Here is a 6,000-nt window from a genome sequence, read left to right as displayed (position 1 = left end):
AGCAAACACAAGCAATCCTGGGCAACAAGAGCAAAGCAAGAGGCATTATAATCCCAGACTTCAAATTATGTTACAAAGCTACAGTAAAAAAAGTAATGCGGTACTGGCACAAAAGCACACAGATAGATCACTGGAAATGAATAGAGAATACAGAGACAGTAGAGGATGTGGGTACATTTGCCCATCTGGTCTTGACAAAGGGGCCGAAAACATGCGGAAGAAAAAAAATAGCTTAACAAATGGTGCTGGGAAAGCTGGTAATCGACACGCAGATTTAATCTAGACCCTTATCTCTCACCTACTACTAAAATAAAACCAAAATGGCCAAAGACCTGGATATTAGAACAAAAACAACCTGCTTGGACACACAGAAAGCATTCTGTTGTTCTGAGCAACTCTTGGGTTCCTGTATTAGTCACCTTTCTATTGCTAGGACAAAATGCCTGACGCCCACAGGGTAAAGGAGGCGGAGAGGTTTATTTGGTTCACAGCTTTGGACCATGGCTGGCTGGCTCCCTGGTAGAAATGTCATTGTAGAAGAAAATGGCTCACTCCCTGGCAGCTGGGAAGCAGAACAAGAAGAAAGAAAAGCGCCAGAGAGAGAAGGGCCAGGGACCAGATGTGGTTGCGAAGGTCACACAGTCAGGCCCCACTTCCTGCAGCAAGGCCCCAGCTCCTGACAGCCCGTTTAGCCCTGAACTCATCATGAGTGAACCCGCTGATGCAGTTGGTGCCTCACAATCCCATCACCTGTCCAAGTCTCTTAACCCGGTCAAGCTGACAATCCAGATTAACCAGCACAGTTGCGTAAGGCAGTTCAGAGATGCCAGTTACCCCCAGACAATGCAGAGTCATCCTACCATCACACCACACTGGGGGCCCTCTGAGGTTGCTAACTGCCTATATCATCCTGGGGGCCCTGTGATACCTGAGGCTCGTCTACCAGGCCACATCAGGCAGCTGTCCCCATCTCAGCTTGCTTTTCTGGACCCTTCCTACGAAAGCAGAACTTATATACTCAGCTTCCAAAAATGTCTCCCCCCGCCTCCCATTCTGGCTTTAAGATCTATGCAGTAGCAGTAGAGGGGCTGGCACAAGGCACCTCCTCCATAGTCAGATTCCTACTTTCTGTTCTGAGCATCTCCATCTTTCGTTTTTCCTTTCCCAGGGAGAATGACTGATCCACAGAGCAGGGACATTCTAGCCAACAAGTCAGTCCCAAATCAATTCCGTTGTCTGTGCATATGAGCTCTTTTCTTTTTCCTGTCAGAACCTAGAATTTCCAAGGCAAACAAAGAAAAATCTTGTCTTTTTCTCTCACTTAAAACAAATGAGCTCAGAGCCACATGAACTTCTGCCTCCCTGGATGGGGGAAGGGCTGCAGATTAACAACCATTCACACTTCAAAACTGGCATCTTACCACAGAACAAGCTGTAGGAATATTCTACCTATGGTTACTTGAGCACAGGAAGAAATATCTATAAATCAGGTAGGAATGTGCACACGCATTTTAATTTTTTTCGTGTGTGATACCGGGGATTGAACTCAAGACCTTGCGCTTGCCAGACAAGTGCTTATTCTCCTGAGTTATCTCCCCAGCCCCTACATTCATTAACAAGGCATTAAAACATCTACCTAAACATTTTTCCAACATATAAGACTTTCTCATTAATTCTTTGTATTCAGTATATTTTTCTTATTGGACTAGCTCATCACTGTACTGTCAATTTTTGTGAAATATAAAATTATTTTCATATTATTTCATTCCCATTAGGATGACTGCTACATTTTTATTTTAATGTGGGGGAATGGCATATATATATTTGTTTGTTCAGACAAAGTCCTGTATGTAATTCAGTTCAGGCTGACTTTGAACTCACTACATACCCCCGGCTGGCCTCAAACTTGAAACAATCTCTTGCCTCAGCCTCCTGAGTGCTGAGATTAGAGGAGTATGCCAAATAACAAGCATACGCCTAGCAACTATTATATATTTATTTTTAAATAGTTTTATTGGTACTCTTTTAACATAATCACAACACTGGGAATTTGGATTTTTTTTTTTTTTTCTCCAAATGGCTTCAGGGCAGGTTTGGCTGGCTTGAGTTGTGGGGATTGAGCCACAGCAATCTGAGCCTGACTGCTTTGTGGAAGCAGCCACTTAAAGAACTGAGCTACGGGGCAGGCCTCCTACACTGGGAATTTGTATGTATACATAATGTACCTTGTTATCTATCTATCTATCTATCTATCTATCTATCTATCTATCTATCTATCTTTTTTTTTCTTTTGGTCTTTTTGAGACAGGGTCTCCCTAGGCAGTTGAGGCTGACCTTGAGCTAAATTTGTAGCCCAAGCTCGTTTTGAACTTGCAATGATCCTCCTGCTTCAGCCTCCCAAATGCTGGGATTACAGGTGTGTGCCACCACACCCCCCTCCCCTTACATATTTAAAAGTGGAAAATAACAAGCGTTGATAAGTATGTGGGGAAACTAGAACTTTAGCGTATTACTTGTGGGACTGTAAAATGGGGCAGATGCTAAGGAAAACAGTTTGGCAGTGCCTCAAGAAGTTAAACATAGAATTACCATATGGTCCTGCAATTCTACTTCTGGGTGTCTTCCCAAAAAGAACTGAACATAGGGATGTAAAGAGATATCGTGCACTTATGTTCATGGCAATGTCATTCACATTTGGCAAAAAGTAGAAACAACCCAAGTGTTCATCAATAGATGAAGGGATAAACAAAATGTGGCATTTACATACAATGGAATATTAGTAAGCCTTAAAAAGGAACACAAGTCTGATACGTGCTGCAACATGTGTGAGGCGAACGTGATAACCATGGCACTATGGAAACCATTTACATGCCGCAACATGGATGAACCCTGAAATACAAATAAGCCAGACACTAAAGGATGAATGTTATATTTGTGTCATAAGATTAGTTACCTAGATCAGGCATAGTCCAAGACAGTTGCCAAGGCCTGTGGGCAGACAGGAGAATGAAATGCGGTTATTTTTGTTTGTTTTGAGACAGGTCAGATGTGCAGTTCAGGTTGGCCTTGAACTCACTGTGTAGCAAGGCTGTCCAAAATCATGGCAGTTCTCCTGCCTTGGCCTCCCAAGTAGATCATACATGCTGCTACCCTGGAGGGGATTTACTGGCCAGAAGGAATAGAATTTTTTATTTTGAGGGTTAAAATTTTCTGGAAATGGATAATGTTCATGATTGCACAACATTGTGTACATTTAAATCAATGACCATGAATTGTACACTAAAAAATGTTTTAAACAGGGGCTGGAAATGTAGTTCAGTGGCTGGAAAAAAAATTCTATTATATACGTCATAACTATTTTATAACATAAAATATAGGCTGGTGGTGGTGGAATACACCTGTAATCCCAGCAATCAAGAGGCTAAGACAGGGGCTGGGGAGCTAGCTCAGCAGTCTAAGTGCCTGCCTGGCAAGCACAAGGACCCAGGTTCAATCCCTGGTACCATATGCCAAGTGTGGACTCTGCAATCCTAGGCACATCGTGCTGGCCACCAAAACTGGGTATGGTGGTACACATCTGGAATCCCAGCGCTGGGGAGGCTGAGGTAGGAGGATCACTCAGTAAGCCTGAGGCAGCTGGAGCTGGTGCCAGGGACCAAACCTGGGTCCCTGTGCTTACCTAAGCAGGTGCTTAGTCTGCTGAGCTATCTCACTGGCCCTGAAAGTTTGGATTTTAAAGGAAGTAGGTAACTTTGTGGGCCAGAAAACAATGTGATTTATCTCCCTTGAAGTAAGATAAGAGAGGCCTTTTTTTTTTTTTTCCCCCTTCCAGAATTGGAGGTGGAGTTCAGGGCATTTTAGACTAAGCTATATCCTTGGCCCTTACTTTTTTGAGACAGGGTCTCATTAAGTTGCTAAACTGCCCAGGCTGGGCTTGATATTATGATCCTCCTGCCTCAGCCTCCAGAAGAAGTAGGATTACAGGCCTGTGCCTACAGGCTTAGCTATATCTTTTTTTTAAAGATATCTTAAAACCTATGTCAGATGAGGATTTGGAGGCAGATTTATTTTATTTTACACTGACTGGTTGGGATCATTCCCAGAATCTCAGGCCCTAATTTCTGGTGGTCTAGGGCTTCTGTGGAAAAGTAAGCAGGAAGTGAAGAGACAGATTGGGTGGTCAATTGGGGTTTGTTTTAGATGATGTGCATCCCAGTGACCAGCTGTTTCTAAGAGACAGGAGCAACTGGGACTGGAACAGGAACTGTTACCTGGGCCACTAAGAAACTGGAATATACTGGCTGGGGGTGTGTGTAGCATTCTCTGTTACACTATTTTTTATTGTTTATTGTTTTTGAAAGAGTTGGAGGGCCAGGGAGATGGCTCAGTAGAATAAGCGCTTCCCTGGCAAGCACAAGGGCCTGAGTTCAATCCCTGGTTCCGCCAAAAAAAAAAAAAAGAGTTGTTAATGTCTCATTCTCACACATGAAGCACTATTAACGTTTATTTACAATTTTGTTATATGTATTCCAGTAAGTAGATAATTTCTCCCCCAAATTTCACTAGTTGTGAGGAAAAGGTGAAAATGAAAACAAACGCATTTGTAATTTTTCAAGTAAATGTGTTCCAGTATTACTTTCCTGTGAACTTCATTGTAACTAAAAATACTTTGGGAGCTGACTTATATTGGAACTGCAAAACAAGTAGTTTACCTTGGTAATCAACATGCAATATTGTGTGCAAACCTTATCACAATGTTTCTTGCACTAAATTGTTATCATTGGTTACATGTTTATCTTTCCAAACAGCAATCCTTAATCTTTTGTTCTAAACATTGGATCAGGAGAGACTTTGCAAGTCAAAAAGTACTCTGTCCTTTTATGCTGGTTACTTCAGACTGTCAGCTAAGTAGAATGTTCCAAATGGGGAGAGAAAGTTCCAGGTGGGCTTCCTCAAACTAAAGATAGGTCAAAGTTATAGGCTATCGTTTCCCATTGCTCCTCAGGGGCAATTAGGGGTGTCGGATATATTAATGAAGGTAACAGTGGTCAATGACAGCAGAAAGAATCCTTGATTAAAAGGATGCAATGTCAGTAAACAGGGTGAAAACAAGATGGATGGTCATTTGGGGAGGAGGAATCACTTGAGTTTTCTGCAGATGTAGGTGATCAGAGATGAGAATTAGGCCAGATTTCTCATTTGCATTGTTTCACCAGGTGACCAGGACTTGTTGACAAAAGACTTGCTCTAACTTTCAGTGGCTGCCAAGTTCCACAGGTCATTATCAAATTACCCAGGCGTTTTGCATACGTGATATTCAGGGTGACAGGTGTGCCTCAAAGGCTCTATTTGTGGGAACACATTATTTATGTGGCTGCTAGTCTGTAGCTGATGGGAGTTGAATACAGTATGTGGATTTAGATTTGAAGGGCTCTGAAAAAGACCTCACATTTAGGACAAAAACCATCACCTTCATTTTGATAATCTGTGGTTAGGTGGTAGTTGTTGAGTGTGTGTGTTGAATCCAGAGCCTTTACACTGAGGCACCTCTCCTACCACCCTCACCCCATTTTTTAAAATGTTGAGACAGGGTCTTGCTAAAGTGCTAAATCGCCCAGCCTGGGCTCAAAGTCAAAGACCTGCTGCTGCGTCTTTCCACAGTGCTAGCATTCCAGGTGCGCAGCACCACTCCCGGCTCAGTTCATTTTTATAAACAGTATAGCAGAGCCACTGTCAGAGAGTCAGAAGTCCAGCAAAGACCATAAATTATATCATTCTCATGAATGAACTCATGTGATTAGTATCATAGAGCCCTAAGAAGAAGAGCTTCATTATGGAGTCTAAGGTGCTGGGTTTCCAAGAACTTCGGGGGTTTGGTAGCAGTATCGCAGTTAACTACTGTGGCATAGTAAACCATCTCTTCATGGTCTTGTGGGTCAGGAATCCATCCAGATAGAGCTTAGGAGGAATGCTAGTCTCAGCTCCATGATGCTTGGGCCC

The sequence above is a fragment of the Octodon degus genome, unplaced genomic scaffold (genome assembly GCF_000260255.1).
Source record: "Octodon degus isolate 3935 unplaced genomic scaffold, OctDeg1.0 scaffold00164, whole genome shotgun sequence".
NCBI classification, from domain to species: domain Eukaryota; kingdom Metazoa; phylum Chordata; class Mammalia; order Rodentia; family Octodontidae; genus Octodon; species Octodon degus.
Note: the sequence above shows the minus strand (reverse complement) of the source record.